This window comes from Simochromis diagramma, unplaced genomic scaffold (assembly GCF_900408965.1).
Source record: "Simochromis diagramma unplaced genomic scaffold, fSimDia1.1 OVJJ01000361.1, whole genome shotgun sequence".
In the NCBI taxonomy this organism is placed as follows: domain Eukaryota; kingdom Metazoa; phylum Chordata; class Actinopteri; order Cichliformes; family Cichlidae; genus Simochromis; species Simochromis diagramma.
In genome coordinates this window covers 15,659,434-15,678,434 of record NW_024386860.1, presented here as the reverse complement: position 1 = coordinate 15,678,434, position 19,001 = coordinate 15,659,434, and the positions used below count along the sequence as shown (strand labels likewise).

At 40.5% G+C, this 19,001-nt stretch overlaps 1 long non-coding RNA gene across 2 annotated transcripts in view; it reads right to left on the bottom strand.

Annotated features, from left to right (window-relative positions):
* The window catches only part of LOC120732879, a 51,244-nt gene extending 32,770 nt beyond the window's left edge, over window positions 1–18,474 (bottom strand). The window contains exons 1-2 of one of the 2 annotated variants that reach the window (XR_005695697.1): window positions 18,036–18,474; window positions 13,260–13,415 (exon numbers count right to left, since the gene is read on the bottom strand). This is a non-coding gene — a long non-coding RNA (uncharacterized LOC120732879). The remainder of the gene's footprint in view (window positions 1–13,259; window positions 13,416–18,035) is intronic. The other variant, XR_005695698.1, reaches the window with a different exon arrangement.
* Between the last annotated feature and the right edge of the window lie 527 nt (window positions 18,475–19,001).

Genomic DNA, 19,001 nt, shown 5'->3' with positions numbered 1-19,001 from the left:
GGAGTGTGGAGAGTTGCTCATTTACTTTCTCTGCTCAGATATTTGAAACTGGTCAGGGGATCTGAACAAGCGGGCTACTAATCACATATTTTAGGGCTACTCAAATGCAAAAGCACTTCACTGAGGTTTTTTTCCAATAGTTTAAAAAGGCAGAAATTAATCCTTGTAGGGCCTCGGGGTCCATGGACAAAGACTTTCATGCTTCATCTGCATCATTTCACTCACTACTGACTCAAAAGAAGATTGTTACTTTCATATGCAGTGTTCTGCCAATATGGCTCTCTTCTGGGATTTGAGGAGAGCAGTAACAAGACCCCAGCAAAGAACAGCGCAGGCATCAGCAACTTTCTACCATTTATCTGGGTCCAGGTCATGGGACGGCAGTCTAAGAGGGGCTGCACAGACCTCAGTGTACCTGCTCACTCACTCCAGCTCTTCAACAGGGGATTATTGTGGCATTCCCAAGGTATCTCAGAGAAATGTCCAAACCAACCACCCCTCAATGAATCAGGTTTTTATCATGGCATATTTCCTAGTAGGGTTCCTTGATACAAAATGGTCCCAGGACAGGGCTTAAAAAGACCCATATGATGACGAAATCAAGGAATCTAGTAACCTCACCCAGGCTGCAGAGTAGGGCCCTGTTGTCCCCACAGCTTAGTGTAATGTTTTGTGAACTGGGCAGTAGTCAAATGTGGAGGCTTTTAAGTCCAAAACATGTCCACCCACACTGGTTTAAGAACTACACAACTGAATAATTAAAAATAGAATTCCATCTCATCATCTTTTCCAGTGGAAAGAAAAAAGGCCGATAACATTAGGAAATGTAAGGTATGATGCCAAGAACTCATGTGTTAGGGCTTACAGTACTGATAAAGGGCAGCGTGGAAGTTCCTACAGTGATGACAAGCAGAGTAACTACACTATATCAGGAAGCACAGTTTCCCATCATTATCTCTCATCTCTTGGCAAACTTGGGCTATATCTATCAAGTCCACAGCAGCTCTATACCATCAACACTTGTCTCTACCCTTCTCCCCTTCCACTCCCGCCCCTTTCAAAGCTCTTCTTTTTCTAGCCCAAGAGAGGAGACACGGCCATAAATCTCAGAGTAGCTAATGAACTGCATTTAACAATAAAATGCACTGGAAATGGAACATTTCATTTACAAGAAGATCAATGGCAGTGACAAACACCCTTCTTGGAGAGACTAGTTAGCGGGATGATGTTCCGCAGGCAATCCAATCAATCACCGCACACCGACACGAAGATCAATCAAAAGAGGAAAAAGAGGAAGGAGGGGGGGGAAAAAAAGACTTGAAGCTTTTCTCTTTATAGTGTATTCATGGCCTTTATTTAAAGAAGGCCACTAATCACTTAGTGCAGAAGTCCACCTTCTTGTCCTCTTATTTCTTTCACTCTGTGGATATTCTTGCCGTCTCTTTTTGTTTCTCCCTCTTACACTCATGAGGAAGGCAGCTGAGAGGCAGGAGGAGAGTGAGTGATAACCATCCGGGGAGTCAAGTGCTCCATCACCGCCATCCCCATCTGCGACCCGACAAGTTCATAATGCCAGGCATCTGCTTTCATTTATAAAGGCCTCACTTAGCCCTCGCACACACACTTACAGTCTCTCCAGCTATTTTGCTACGCCCTCGCCTCCTCCTCCTGCCTTCTCTCTCGTCACTCTTTTTCTCCCCATCCGGCTGGCTGAGAGGGAGAGCGCTCTTGTCCTCTTCCTCACCTAATCCTCCTCATCTCCTCCTCTTCTTCTGCTCAAGACCTCTCAGGTCCCCTGCTCCCCCCTTTATCCTCCACAGTTGTACCCATTGCTTTGCTTCCAGCTCTACAGACCCCTCATAGTCTACCAATTTTCATTTTATTTTCATTGTAAAGAGACATAATATTTGCATTAACACCAAAAAAGTGACGGCATACAAAACAAAACTTTGAATTTGTTCAATTTAAACTTAGTTAAGTGTAGAAAACAGAACGATTTTGAGAATACCCTTTTAAAATGATGGCGTTTGCTTTATGAACAATTAGTAAAAGCTGCGTTCTTCAATAAAGAAATTATTCTGCAGCTGCTTTCATGGAAAAACATGTGCAATGCTATTTTGAGCTTTTAAATATTGAAGCATTGAAACAATGAATTGATCTGCTGAAATTATTCTGACGCCGTCTCACAATTAATGAATCATTCAATTCTCTATGCTGGAATGTGCAAGTTTGGCAAAAGAGACATTTGCAGCCATTAGGTGGTGCACTTCCCTCACTGTTAATAGGAGGGACCTCAAGAGAAGACAAAAATATGAGAGGGAGAGAGAAAAACTTGCTTTGCCCATTATGAAGTAAATTTTCTGAAATGGGTTTTTATCATGAAAAATAAAATGCAACATCTGTTGTAAATATATTTGGATACATTAGTGTGTCCTCTGAGGGCCACATGGAAATCACTGGCAGCCTGTGTGTGTGCGCGTGTGCACGTACGTGTGCGTGCGCGTGAGCATGCCTGCATCATTGATGTGCTGAAGTGGCCGCACACACTTTTAAGCAAAAGGCAGAACAGAGCTTTGGACTGAGCAGTGGACTTCTTTTTGCCAGAAGCCTTTTGTTAAATACCTCATGAAGTACCTTTGATGGAGTACTTCAGCATTAAACTTCTGTCTGGAGCAGTAAGAAAGGACAAATGCAGTAATAAGGCAGACAGATCATGAATGTAAACAAAGTAGAAAGTGCCTTATTACAATAATTACATTTTCACAAAAAACACAAAAGGCTCAAGGCTTTTAAAAAAAAAGATAAGTGTCCTAGAAAGATTTTTCAAGCGACTCTCATGTGTAAAGTAGTTATGTTTAGGCGTGACTTGTTGTTTAAATAAGCACAAAATAAAAAAATATAACCCGTTGAAGATATTAACTACTGAAATGCTCCAAAATGGACACTGCTGTATCTGATTTGATCGACAGGGCAGCAAATGATCTCACACACTGCCAGCAAACATATAATACACATAACATTACTGCAAGAAGTTACTATTAGAATTATTATAATCTTTTAAGTAAGACAGTGGTGGGATGCACCGTCAAGCTCAGCTGTCAATAACTAGAAGGCTGCTCAAATGTTGTGCTTCTCCACCGAGACCCATGCCATATCTCACACTATACCTCAAGTCACTCAAAAATGTTATTAGCTCTTCCTTGGCCTTCCCCCTAAATTTCCCAACACATGGACTAGTAAATAATTCTGTTCACTGGCTGAGAGCCCATAAAAGTCAACTGCACATAATATCAAAATTAATCCAGAGAGAGAGACTGGTTATCCGAATCTGGTCCAGTTTTTCACAATTATCAGATTTATCACTGACATCCTGTTTTGTTTTAGTTCCTGTTTCGAGCTTCAGTTTGACCAGTTGACTGTGTGAAACCTCATGGATGAATGTACTGGACCACCTACACCTACAGGAGCTGATCAACCATGCAAACCTACGCCATGAAGCTCCCAGCGTAGTCTTTGTGCTGATGTTAATGCCAGAGGAGATTTGGAGCTCTCCAGTTATTGAGTCAGCCGAGCGTTGGCGACCCTTACACGCCACGTCGCTCAGTAACTTCTCGTCTGTGGCATCCTATTATAGTAAAATGCAAAAAAATCAGTGATTTCTTGAGAACTATTCATTCCTCAAAAGACAGACTACATGGCTAGGTGCTTTATTTTATACATTTGTAGTGACGGAAGTGAAAACACCCAACTTTGAAGATGTGGTCCAATACTTTTATCATGTATTGCATCCGCAAAAGATTTGGGGTTGAACACACTAGTTTTGCAATAAACTTTGTCTTAAGTTTATTATCAGTCATCAGTATTTTGTCTGATTGGCTGGTTGTCACAAGTTATTTTAGAGGGCCGTGGGAAAGACATCAATATATCGGACAAATAGCAACTTGTATTGGTTGACATGAGGTGCTATTATTGCTAAAGCTTCTATAAATATCAGTCTTGATGTTGTCTTATGATATAGGCCAAGAAAAAGACTACATTTGTTAGGTTGGTATGCTGCTGTAAGTGTATTTTTTTATACAGTTGAGAAAAAGCAAACATTGCAAAGGACGTGATTGAACAAAGGCAAAAATCAAAGCTTTTCCGATTGCTCACTTGTCTCGTCTGACTGAGTCCCTGTTACAATGTTCTGTATTCACCAAGTTTGTTTTTGCAGCTATATTTTTGCTCAACATCAGTGCTAATGCAATTAGTCAATGTTTGTCGTACTGCAGCGATGAATATTTAACAGATTATGTACCTGTGTGAGTTGGTGTTTTTTAGCTGATTGTGGTAATAATGGAGCTAGCTAACATTAAGAGGTTTAGTGAACATGACGGCAGAAAAGAAAGAGCTCTTTTGTTAAAAACAAAAAAAAGATACCCCGGTTTACAGCTCATGTCGCCTTACTGTTTGATGGGGGTGTTCTTTAAAGCATCGTGCAAAACATACTCTGGTAATTAGTACCCCTTTAATTAAATATATGCTTGTAAAAAACACTTGTACTAAACTTATATAACTATAATTAGTACCTTGCATGCCAGTCAATTTAGATACAACACAACCGTCGTGCATATCTTCAACCACATAGCACATTTGATCACTACAATTCAGAGGTGGGCACCAAAGATTTGTGTTTGCTCAATACAGTCTGAAAACTTCCAGTCTAAATCTTTACAAAGTGCGCTTTGGGTAAACATTCCAAGATCATACAACCATGTGGGTTGTATGATCCTGATCCTAAATCAAGTTAAAAACCATATTCTTTTTACCGGTACTTTAATTTCAGGCTCAGCGTCTAGCCAGAATTCACAGATGTTATCTGTAAAACATCCAGAGTAACACGTAGTGCTTGATTATGTTACGCAACACATGCCAGTGAGGTTTTGCTGTTGAAATTATAACATATCTCATCGTTGTTAGTTATGGAAAACAACCTGGGTTTAAATTATAAAAAAAAACAAACACTTATTCCAGTTTTACCAGCATTTAAATGTATTTTTCAGCCTTGAAAATTACCAGCTTTAAACTTAACATAGCGACTCTGTATCTGTAGGAGGCCTTTGGTTCAACCCTGCTCCAAATTACAAGCACAAATTACAAGCACTTCAATCAAGAATGCCACATTGGCAAAATTCACATTTTCTTTAACTGTAGCTTTATGCATCCCCCAACTTTCAGCATCATCTAAAGACTTCTCAGTGTTTCAGCATCGTTCACAGACTCTGCTGCAGCCATTTACTGAAGCCAACACGTCCTTGTGACACTGGTGTTGACAGTTGACAGCTCCCTCCCTCCGTGCCACTGTCTCCCCCCAGCTGGCTGGCTCTAACGCTAATGGTCGCCCTCAGTAGGAGCTGACGGGTCGCGGGCGCCTTTGCCGTCATCATTAAGCACCATTGGTTTAATGAACGCAGCGTTTAGGATTGCTTGGACCTTCACGCTCCACTGCCTCATTAAGTGGGAAGCAAACTAATATGTGGAGCAACCTAGAGCTCACCTCTAGAGATGAGAGGGAGGAACACACAGATGCACAGTGACTCGGTATCTGGAGGAGGCCTCTGGTGCACAAGGCTTGAACCAAGGTGTAAGATATAAATGCGCAGTAGTGGACTGAACATGGAGCTGCAGTCTGAACTGCAGTAACACCATCACTGACAGAAAATCCTCTGATAGTGTACCGATGTCTTATATTGGTATATTATATATGGTTTCAGTTTCTCAGATGAGAAGATAATTTTCTTTTCCGTTTCATCCCACCGCAGATTGTTTTTAAGAAAGTCGAGAGCAATGGCACTGAGCAAAAAGAGAGGCATATGGCATATATAATAAACCATACAGATGAAACGCACACAAAACACGGTGCGCAATTCACCACAAGCTTAACTGTAACAGTCAATGCACTCAAATGCAGCACCGTGGCTCCTCTTTTAGTCACAACATACTGAGTGGTTTACACTCACGAATGATAGAAATATGATCTTAAAAAAGTCCAGCGAGACCACAGATTGAATACAAAGAGCAGCAGCAGCCAACGTGACGTTACCTATTGGTTTGCAAAGTCGCATCTTTGAAACCTCAAGTAATTTTTGTCATCACCGTCACAGCTTTTTATAAACCGACTCATGAGCGAGGGGTGGATTATAACTTGAACAAAGTAGGCCCACATGTTACAGTTAAAGCTAAAAGTCATGTTGTATTCAACAAGACTTCAAACTAGTGACTGAGCCTGCAAATGCAAAAGAAAAATGTTTAATGAGGGCATGTATCAAGGGAGGTAAAGGCTTGCTGTGTCATAGAAAACGAACCAGAGGAGTCATCCCCGTCTGGTCATTAGAAAGAATGAAGGTTTATGGCAGTTTTGCATTGGCTTCACTTCTCAAACCTGGAAGGTATGTCCCTCTTTTAGAATTAGCACAACATATTCATAGCTTAAATTACTAAGTACAGCTGAATTCTCAGATTTGAAAGACAGAAATATTGTACTGCTTATACAACCATCTTGTGCGATGCTGATCGTGTACAAATTACTGCTACCGATGTACAAATCTTTGCATCAAAATAAAACTGGTCCTCCTTATTCACCTAAATTCAATGAATCTGAAAAACAGAAAAATCTAAAATTGTCGTAAAGTCTTAGCCAATCACCGTCTTTACAGGACGCTCATCTTTGACCAAACGTAATGAGACCGCCTCGGCGATTTCAGCGTGTCTGTGAGCTTGACGGACACGTTGACGTGTTCCACCGGCGCTCTTGCACGCACGTCTGAGCTGATGTTGGGCTGTTCACGTCAGCAGCCACTGCACTGTTTCGCAGCCTTGATGCAATCATTATACACGCAGTCTGTTGCGTTTTCATGTGGCTGAATAAGTCGCTATCTTGCTTTGCGGCGCAGACACAACTCAACTTTGCACATGATTTCTTCTTGGTTAACATTACTTGGCTTAAATCCAAAGTAATTCTAAACAACAGATGATGATCCGCTTCAAGAGACAAGCTCTTCGCCTTCTGCTGTCCCAGACATTTGATTTTTGTTTTTGACAGTCTGTTATTGGTTTTATAGCCGTCTTTTGATTTAGAAGAAACTTCAAGCTGCACGGTGCAGGAACACCTGTGCTACCTGACCACATGTGGGCACGTGGTCAGGTGGTTAATTAGGGAGCATTTGATTCTGCTCTGGATTCTATTGGCATATTCAGTATCAGTCAATCATATTCATTTAATTGTTGTCATTAAACTGTCATTACGATTAAAACTTGATTAATTGCACAGCCATAAATTAAAGCCACCAAGTGACCTTTCCGATCTCTCTTTCTTAACAAACTACGACTGCTCGGGAAGGAACACATCATACATGTTCATTAAACTCGAACAGCATCTGCTCAGCTTTAAAGCTAACCCTGCTAGCATGCTATGGGTGATAAGACACTATACCGACTAGCGACTGTGTCTACCTCCTAGCAGATGGCCACCTCTCCCCGAGCCTGGTTCTGACAGAAGCTTCTTCCTGTTAAAATTGAGTTTTTCCTTGCCACTGTTGCCAAAGTGCTTGCTCATAGTGGGTCATCTAATTGTTGGAGTTTTCTCTGTTTTCTCTGTATCAATGAGAGTTTACCTTACAACATCAAGCACCTTGACACAACTGTTGTTATTTGGTGATATATAAATAAAGGATTGAAGTGAGTCGGAAAATAGTAAGTGTGTAGCTTTTATGTTGTATCAAACAAATAAAATTATTACATCTTTAATAAGCAGGATAGGTTCAGACTTCTCAAGTCCATTCTAATCCAACACAGAGCAAGAATTATTGCACAGACATGTAACTCTTTCAGAATAAAAATAGCAATGTATTAAGAACCTATAATGTACCTTGTAATTAGGTTGGCATTAGTGGTGTATCATGAAATTAATTTGTTTAAAGTGTCATGTTATAAAACCTGTGAACCATTTAAAACATTTTTACCTGGCCAATAGCAGAGCTATTCTAGGCCAGGGAGACTCATCTATATCTCAGTGGCACTGTACTGAATAAACTGTTTCTTTTTTAAATATAAAAACATGCAGCTGAAAAGTAGCAGCCTACATGCAACATTCAAAATCCATATACAGCACCCCAATTTCAGTCATGACCCAGTTTCAGTCTCAAGTCTTTAGGTTTTTGTAGGAGCTGTGAAAGAGGAAGACTTCTCAACCTGCCACCCACACCTTCAGATGGCTGTGCCAAAATCTGCCCACACCTTGCCATCAATACTGCCATTTTGTCCATCCCTCACATCCCCTCCTGCCCCCCTCCCACCGTACTGTCTCCTCTTCTTTCCTCATCTCCTGTTCCCAAGGGTGGGCCAGGGTGGAAATAATTCCCTGTGCGAGCGGGAACAATTAAGGGCTCGGCTCGGGGCTTTATGGTCAGAGGAGCAGCTGCTTTTTGCCATTCTTGGGTCCATAACTGTCTGAATGACAACACAGGGGGTAGAAATGCAACACCCCCCCCTCCTAATTCTATATAAGAACCATAATTCTCTTCTGCCTATTCAGCATATATCACACACAACTATAAACACATAACACCAGATAGTATTCGATGTCTCTGTGACAGATTGGAGTTTGCTGGCAGGCTATAAACATTTCTTGCAGGCAGATGCTGAAGAGGCCAAATAATTAGGATGGTTCAGTTAACCTGAGTGGGTGGCGCTGAGGAGCCATAATTTTTCTAAACAACTCAAGTCCAGAGAAGAAGGCAACAGGTTTTGTGTGTTTTTTTTTTTCTTCTTTCTTTTTTTAAAGGAGCTAAAACTGTGCCTGAAGAGAAGGATGTATACAAAGAATCTTCAGTTATTTAACAAACACTGTTAAAAACTGAGGACTGGCCAGAATATACCCCACTAACAAACGCCAATCCTTCCTTTTAATGCTGTCTGCTTATCAGCTAAAATCTATACAGTTTTATTTATCCCAACAGTAACTTTGAGCTTTTGAACAGACCCTAGTCACACTAACCTCAAGACATATCAGTATTCAAGTGGCTTAGGTGACTTCCTGCCTTTCTTATTTCAGTTACAATTAGTTTCAAAAGTTAAAAAAGATCAGCAAGTACAGTACAGATATATGGTGCTTTCATCTGAATCAAAAAGAGTAAGTCTGTGTAAATACGTTTATGCTCAAAGTAGAGATACATGAACACAGCAAGACACAAACTAACCCTGGATATTTTTTGAAGTGTTGCAGGGTATTTTATCCTTCTGCAATGAAACTGCCATTAAGCAGTATTATTACCTAAACGCTATTGCAGAACAAGTAAAAATAACATCCACAATAATATTGGGACCAAAGTTTCCCTGCAGATCATTTTCCACAGAGTCACACGGCCTGTGCCCTTCCCTTAGTGTACCGTGGTGCTGGTCGGTCGGTTGGTCGGTTGGTCGGTCAGTCGGTCGGTCGCACGCACGCACGCACACACACCTTTTCAAAGAAAGCTTGGTTCATCAGCTCAGGCTGCCTTCTTTCATTGCTCTATAATCAAGTTCTGGGGTAATGTGCCAATCATAGGAATGATTAAAGGTGAGCTACATGTGGAAAAGGACAACGGGGGAAATATCTCCACCTAATTCTCCCTAACTTATTGAAAGTTCACATGTGAGGATGATTTTTGACTTAAACCCCTTGACAAGCTATGCTCAAGGGCAGGTGGTCAGTGAATGAAACCATGAACACAACAGCAGCTGAAGTTTGTGGAAGGCACCAGTGGAGGAGCCAGGGCTAGAGTTGGTTTTAGAGACGCACAGACCTTCACTGTTATGTAGGGCTTCCTCTTGCTGATACACCACTAACTTCACTATGTGCGTAAACGTATTAGGCCACACCTCTTAAAGTTAGAATTCAGGTGCTTTCAGTCCTGTTGCCACAGGTAAAATCCAGCATGTAGCAATGAAGTCTGTTTTTACAAATAGGTGAACATGTGAAAGAATGGGCTGTTCTAGAAAGCTCACAGAATATAGGCACAGTACTGTAATACAATCTCACCACTGCAACAAGTCCGTTTGTGAAATGTCAGTCCTCATAGTTGATTCCATGGAATCAACTATAAGTGGTATTATTGCAAAGTGGAAGCATAGGAACCACAGCAACTCAGCATCGAGGTGGCAGACCACATGAATTTACAGGATGGGGTGACTGAGGGCTAAAGAGCATGGTGGGTAGAAGTCACCAACTCTCTGCCGACTCAACAATAGTTCCAAACTTCCTCTGGTGTTAACACATCAGGTGATGCTGAGGCCTGGTCTCCCAACCAAGACAAAGTTGTGTAGCTCATCAATCAGCTCGTCATGTTGGCTTGGATTTATATGCTGTTGCAGTGTCTGCAACGTATGAATTAAAGTCAGTTGGACTAAAATAGGACCATTTAAACACTTACAACATGAGCGACCTCATCCAGACAAAAGGTACAACCAACTGCTACAGTGGCTTTTCTACGGGACTCCATGAGCCGGCTTTCACTCTCCACATGCATCGACTTAGGTACCCACAGCCCTGTCACTAGTTCAACATTTATTCTTCCCTGGGCTACTTTTGGTAGGTACCAGACCTACAGCATACCAAGAACCCTCCATAACACCTGCTATTTTGGAGATGACCCACTCAATCTACTCATCTAACCATCACAATTGGACTTGTCAAAGTCATTTCAGATCCTGGAGGTTGCTGATTTTTTCTGCTTCCCATCAACCTCGAGAACTGAGTGTTCACTCGGTGCTTAATATATCCCACCTTTTGACAGCTGCCACTGTAATTATATAATGAATGTTATTAACTCGGCCTGTCAGTGGTTTTAATGTTTCTAATTGTGTATCTCGTGAGTATAACTCCAGTATTACAGCCTCATTAAAATTTGAGTTGATAATTACTAGTAAGAAAAAACAAAATTTTTTACTTTCAGATATTTTAGGGTACAATTCTCTAGCCGAGGACACACGTTGGCATAAAAGCATGCCGACCTTGGGACAGCAGCACTTTTTAAAATCTGTGCTTTTTAAACTTGACCCACTGAGGTTTAACTTAACCACAATTATTATCTGTATTTGCACAAAACCGATGAGGTGTGGGGATCTGTGCCTTTGTAAGAGTGTAGACTACATGTCTTTGGATGACAGAGTGAGAGGATGATGGAGCAAGAAATAGAGAGAGTTGTGAAAAAGAGAAGTGAATGAGTGGGAAGTGTGGCGAGGAAAAAATAGCTTGGTCTTCGGCTGTGTCATCTGAAGTGTTGATAAGTGATACTGAGGGAGGTGTGAATGGTGTTAACAGGGTGCCCGCGAGAGGCTAATTGCTTAAATAGAGAGTCTAGTCATTATGGAGACCCTCAGAGTGATTAGAGAAAACAGTGAAATTATAAAATACAACAAGTGATTCTCTAAACCTCATTCCACTTTCCCCCCCAAATATTTCAAGGCCTTGCTCAAGGTGTTCCACAAAAAAAATATCAGAAGGATCTACAGGCAAAAACAAAACCTACCCGAAACTACCTATATGAAATGATTGCAATACATAAAAGAGATCTTATATTTCAAAGCTTTAATCCTCATAAATGCATAAGCACACCCTTTGTTATTGGAGTGAAAATATGTGAGGCATAAAAATAAAAAAATTAAAAAAAAATCCTGAACGTATTAACACATAGGGAAAGTAATTTACAGATGAAATCTAATTCAGATTTCGCTTTAGAAATAGGCGTAGTTACAGTTTGCTGTAGTGACGCTGTGCCTAACGGCATTAATAAACCGATTGATTCGTTTCCACATGTCAGGGCAAGACGTTTGGAACCAACAGGAGGCATCGAAGAAACCTACAGTGAAAACTGTTACAGCAACGCCGTCTCAAGTACCTCAGCAGTGCTTCTCCAATAAACAGGAAACAACAGCCACAACAGGAGCTGCTTCTGTTTATAGATCATTACTATAATCTATGTCCTGACTCCATATTTCTACCCTATTTACTCTGATCGCTTTTCTATGATTACTTCTCCCTGTCCCACTGATGACCTCCATCTTTGTATCTCCTTCAATCCACCCATTATTTTTCTGATGGAGGTCATGCAGCTCAAGGAATGGCATCTTTAATACTAGCTGCACCGAAAAGTTGGATTCTTCTCTTGGACTGTTTCGGCAGAGGAAAAACAAGCAACCGGAATTCCCTGTAATGCTACAGATGTCCTATTGATTGACTCGCTGTCAGAATCAATAGAGTTAGGTTCTCAAAATGCACGGGCTATCACCGAGGCATTAAGGTTGCTTCCAGATAAACGGGGAAATTTATGGGCCAAACTGCAGAGCAGCTTGCTGAATAGTAAATCATAGCCCACAGGATGCTATAAAGTGCTCGAGGAGTACCTATTGAATTGTGAAGGTCTGAAAACCCTGCACAACCAGTATGATTCTGAATAATGTATTAAACATTTATCATTTGCAGCACAACCATGCAGCTATGACTCACTGACCTCTTCCCCCCTACACACACACACACACATTATAGCAGACCAAATTAAAATATGGCAACCTGCACTACTGTAAAAAAAAATAAATTAATAAAAAATAAATAAAATAAACAAATAAGTGAGAAAGCAATGGCCTGACCCATAAAGAGTTAACCCCTTGCAATAGTCATTGTTCAGACTCAGTAGTGCATGTGGCCTCATTCAGCTACCTGAATGCCCCCAACACACCCCAGAACGACTCATAGCCAAAGTCCCCACGATAGGCACGATAAGTCACTGTATTCATTAATTATCAACTCCATTTTTCACTGCAAAACTGTAAACAAGATGGGGAAATGGGGAGCAAGAGAGTGATTAGCAAGCTAAAGGAGGCTCAGGGATTGAACAGGGGAGGAAACTGTAGGCAAAAGAAAGGGGAAGAAGGTGAGTGAGAATACTTGCAGGCACAAGGGAGGATCAAACGTGGAGGACAGAGAAAGGAAAGTGTCACATTTTTTGCAAGGTTTCTCATTTTTTCCAAGCAAGGGATGTTGCAGAGGCGTCCCAGTGCCTGTTCCCCTCCTAATTATTCCAATTATCATGGCACACTATGAAAACGTGATTAATAACACAGAGGATATTGTTGTGGCAATTAGCCATATGGTGGTGGGACTCTGCTCTGTCACGATTTTGCCATTAGCATCTACTTATGTTTGTCAGAGGCGTGCAGCCATGACAAGCTCAAGTTCTGCTCACCTTGCACTCCCCACTGAGATGCACACGCTGGGGGAAGGGGGGAGCTGGGTATTCCTCCTGGCTTCTCGCCTGAGTGAATTTTTTATGTGGCATCCGGTCGGACTGGGGACAAAATGTCAACTGGCGTCTGGGACGGCCCATCAAACTACGGTGCTCCTGGGAAACGGAAGGGAAGGAGGGGGAGGTGGGAGGCACAGCGCGAGAAGATTATTTGCTGAAACGCACAAAGTCTTGATGCATACATATACAGAAGGCACTTTCAGTCTGGTCCTCCTGTATAGTTTCATTCAACAAAAGTGTGAACCCAATCACAGTGAACTTTGTTCACGACACCATTGATGTCTATTTGTGTAGTTCTCTGGCAACACACACAGAAATATTATGGACATTTAATGCAGAGGATACAGAGACCCACTTGTATGCGGTCCTTCAAAAAGCCAACCGTATGGCAGTCGTGTTACTGAATGTGATTAACAGTTCCAGCTGGCACCTACATACAGATGTAGTGTTTGACAATGTTTAACCTCATTTATGATTTTTGTTTATTTTGTTTGTTTTTTCCTCCTAATAAATAAGACTGGTAAATTAGCCTTCTGCACATTAACATTTTCAATGAGGATCGGTTGAAAAGTTGGCTTAACTACAGGCAAGTTGGGGTTTGCAGCCTCGACGTTGGGTTGAATCCCCGTAATTCTTCACTTGATGTATCCGGTGAGCCAAGCACACCGTTTTAGTCAACTCCAGCTTAATATAAATGGCTCAACATCAGCTAGCGGTACACAGGCATAATATTTTTCTACTTCTTTACAGTTTTACTAACACTTCTGAGCCTTTACTGTATGTGTAAAACCCGCTGATAGAAACTGAACAATAGCTACCTTAACAATCTAGCAGGTATCCAAGAAAACAATACAATTATAGCATACTTTCATGTTCCCCCATGCTTAGGCCAGATGCAAACACACACGCACTAGGTCATGGGCAGCCAAATTAGTCAAGTTGACTTTGAGTTGGTCTCCACAGTAAGCAGTTTTTTCCAGCAAGAGCCCCATTGTTAAGACCTGTTGTATTCTCCAGATGGCAATAAAAATGTATGAGGTCTGCTGGAGATGTGGAGAGCAGCTCAGCCACTTAAGGAGGAAAAACAAAACCTCAGAGAGAAAGGAAAGCAGGTAGAGTGTCGCCAAGCTGATACTCCGAGGACCGGGGAGAGAGCTTCAGATGTGTGCAGCGCCACTACGACTGCTGGCGAGCACTTCCGAGAACTGAGGATGTGCATCTTGTTATCTCCCTTATCAACCTCAGATGTGTCATCTTGTTATGCCATGCAAGCTGCCATTTGACTGTCAAGAGTAATGCTCTGTGGATGTTTTGAATATCATTTCAAAGAAGTGAGAATGATGAACAGGATGCAGTGTTACAAACTTTGGAAAGACGTGAATGAGCTGTGCCTCCAAACAAGTTGGCCCCTGTTTGAAAGAAGTGGCAGCCTTAATTGAAGCAAAATGACAAAAAAAAAAAACAAACCAAAAACTGCCAGTTTACAAAGTTTAGAGATTAAAATGACGGCAAGTATTTGTAGGACAAAAAAAAGAAAAAAAAATGTAAACACTACAAACTACTCCAAACTTTGACTAATCATAAATGAAATGAATCTGACGTGACGAAAAATTATGTTTGCAAAGAAATTAGTTTTTTTTTTTTTTACCTGTATACTATTTTTGAAGAATAATATTGCTACATTTAACCTCTTAAAACCACAAGGTCGCTGGCAACTGTTAAGGACAGGGTTAGAGATACAATGTTTCCATCAGTGTATCAGGGAGTCTTTGTAGCAATTTCACACACATAAAAACAGCTCCAAAAACTTTAAAGAAGGTAGACAGAAAAAACAAACAAACAAACAAAAACAAGGCAAAGTTTATGACTTATGATCTCTTCAGTCAGTATCTGATTAATTATTTCTACTCATTAAAAATAGACTAGGCTAAATCATTTAACATTTATTTGGACAAAGTTAACCACTGCCCAGCGCTCTGCTGAGGGTGGAGGTTGACAAATGTTTTGGTGTTACAACCCGGCCTTCTTTTTTCTAAATATAAAAGCTTATAACAGCAGAACTTTAAGGCATCTAGTTTCTGAAAAACCCTAACACTTCCCTCAATCACATATCTGTTGACTTGACGGAGGTTAAGTCAACAGAAATGTGATTGTGATTAAAAATAAAAATTAACTTGACATTTTGGAAAAGGCTTCTTATCACTAAGTGGACTATTTTCCTTATGTAGGCAAATAAGAGCCACACCTAAATTGCAACATTTTTACAGCTTTAAGGAAGCTCGTACCTAACAAAAACACATGACAGGACCTGACATGTTGCAGTGTGGATCATTAAAAGCTCGAGCCAAGTTAATCTACGTCTACCAGCACAAGAAACTTTCTTCAACGACAAACTGCCAACTCAACAACAAACAAAGAAGAAAGGAAACAAGTAACAAGTACCTGACAGCCACACGCATGCCCAGATTATCTCAGGGCCCTAATATGGGCTGTGGAGTGCAGCTGAAGAGGAGGAATATGGGACTTTTCATAGCCATAATTAAAACAGCAAGATAGATTCAGTAATTGAATGAAAAATCAGGATGTGAGCAACATCTGTGCCGACCACATAAATCATTTCAACGAGAGACTTGAAATGCCATAAAACCCATGTGACTAGGAGTCAGAGAGCCTGTCGAATGCATCTCAGGGCAGCAGGGATGACAAGATAACAGACATTAGACCTGACACTTTAATTCACCATGTTAAATAAACTGGTTTAGAAAAAAATAGCTCAGCATATGACCAGAATGTCACAACACGGGATTTTAATACATGAATGAAAGCTCGAATTACTGTCAGACATTGTTTTTGTTTTACGTTTGCCTTCAGGAGTCACTTACAATGAATGCAATTTGACTTTGCAAAGCTTAAACAACGGCACACACAGTATAGGGTAGGACCTTTTACTGGAACACAAGGGGAACAAAAAAAACAGATCAGCTACTCTGAGCTTTTATGACCAGCGAGAAACAGGTGGCTGAAATTTTTCACTGAAGCTGAGCACAAACAGGGTCACACTGTCTGCTTTTGCCAAAACCAAATCAAAGGTAAGTGAAAAGGTCACTGCACTGTCTGCATTATTTCCTGATTTGCAGGTGCAACATAGGTGATTACAACATAAACCACAAACTGTCAAATGAAGAATGAAGAAAATGAGAATGAGTGAAGAATCAAAGCATGTATTGTGGAAAGGTTGCAAACCAGCGTAGTGAGCAACACTCGCACTAACTTGGGACACGGCTGCCAACTTTTAGATTGAAATCAACGCAGTTCTCAATGTGGTGTTGCCTTTTTGTGTGTTTGTTTTGACTGACTACACCGGAGTTTTTAAAATTTGATTTAAATCTAAATATTTATCATTAAAATCTAACCTAACTTTTCTGTTTTGTACAAGTTAAACATTAAATAAATGTTGAATTGTGTGCAAAAAGCTATGATTGAAGACTGTTTTACATACCATACATGGACTCTGTATAGGTAGTTTTGTCTTGTTGTGCATTTTCCATTGTTTTGGTTCAGGTCGCTGCTCGTGTGGTCGACCGGCCAGTGCTACCTAACCTGACCAGTCTTGTTGGACATAACAAAGTGAGACTTTATTTTCGCAGTTAATATAAAAATCATAGCTATAATCACCACCTTTACCAGCCTCAATATTAATGGAATTAATGAACATTCATTTATATTAATGAAGATTTTCATGCATCAGTAATTATGATGAACTGCTCACAAATAGACTTTAACCTTGCGCACTTTAAGTAGGCCTATATTATTATGCTTTTGCAGGAATATTTTAACATTATGGTATTTGTTTTAGAGCAGGGGACATTAGGAACTGCTGCTCTAAGATCAGTGTAAGCAGCTCAGAGCATCATAAAACAAACAAACAAACAAACAAACAACTCCCTGTCAGGGCTGTGGTTACATTCAGAAACAGCTGAATTTTGAGGAGGGGGCATCAATCTATCAGAAGCAACAGCAGACTGCTGCTCTCTCACGTAGCCCCACCAACAGTCTAAAACTCACCACACAGACCTAGTTATGCAGAACCCATTTTGGTTCCCACCATTGTTGTTTTGTCTGGCTGTAAATCGAGGTCAAAGGCGACACAATATTATTACATCACCCCGTGAGTGCAATGGAAACACAATGGAGCCAGAAAAGCTGAAATGGCTGATTAGTGGGTCTGTAAATGTTCAGCCCACCTCTTACCTGCGTCCACAGATAAATTTTCCTTGGTAAAAGATCTGAGGATTACGTTGCTAACATACAGTTTCAGGGGAAGCAGTCAATCACACAAACGACATGTTTAAAAGCTAATAATGGCAGGATTAGCAGTGCAATTAGTAACAAGTGTAGAAAACATAATGGCAGTAACTGGGAGTTTTGGATAATATTAGCACTGTATTGAGATAAAACATGCTGCGTTGGTTGAATTTCATCCACCTCGTCTGTATCAATTAGACACAACACAGCACAGCACAGCACCTCCAGCTATGTTACAGCCTGCAGTACTAACATGAATCAACAGCTCTTCACAATTACTCCCAAAAAACAGCTAACATTCAGCCTCATGGAGGTAGGAATTTCTTATATAACTAGTACACAGAGCACACACACTGTATATGACCCACAATCTCACTCTTTGAAAACGGGGGATTCGTTTTGGCAACATACCTGTGCACAGCAGCCCAGCACGCAGAGGTGGCATGTCGGCTGGTTCTCGCTGTAAAGTGTAAATCCACCTTTAAATCCTGTGAAGGCTCCGAGTTCAAATTCAATCTGACTTGTAACAACAGTAAAGCTACAGCTCCGTTTGGCTAACTCAGCTAAAGCTGCCTTTGCTGTGTGCAGATTACTTTAATAACGTTTTATTTAAACCCTTAAAACGTTTATTCACCTGTGGGATTTGCTTCAACTTGCCACAGTGTCTCCACATCTACGACTTCACTTCAAGGGAAGATGAACCACCATTTTTAATTGACCTTCACTTCCGGTAATTACAGCTATCATAAAACGTCAACTAGCGTGCACTTGTAAAAAATTATATTTAAAAAAAATTAAACGGTGATTATTTTGTTTTATTATCTTTTATGTTAATTATTGCCAAAGAAGTTATGCTTACCTTAAACTAAACTAAAAACTAAAACTAGCTGTGAAAGTAATGTAGTTAACTAGAACAGAGAACTAGTTTTTGTCTTTGTCAGTTGCTAGTCCATGTGTGCATGGAGTACTCAAAAAGTACTGGTATATTTTTACTTTTTTCTTTTTAAAATAAATGTTCTATCTAAAAACTAAAACCAAACATTGTTAAACAATGGAAGTTCAACCGAAACAGAAAATACTAAACTGTAGTAACTCTGACTCAAAGTTTTCTTTTCTTATATACTTATGTACCTAATTGAATTGCCCAAACCTGTTTTCTTTAAGTAGTCATTCAGCCCCAGTGGTATTATTTATAATTAGTGCAGTCCATCTGTCAGAGCTCTAGCTTTTCACTTAAACGGACTCACATTTGAACTCATTATAGTGACAAATGTCACTGTAAAGCTGTTACAGCCATAAGTAACCATGCTCCGTTTTGTCGTACACTTTGGTCACAGCGTAACAAATTCACTTTTCTCCACATTAACGTTTAGATAA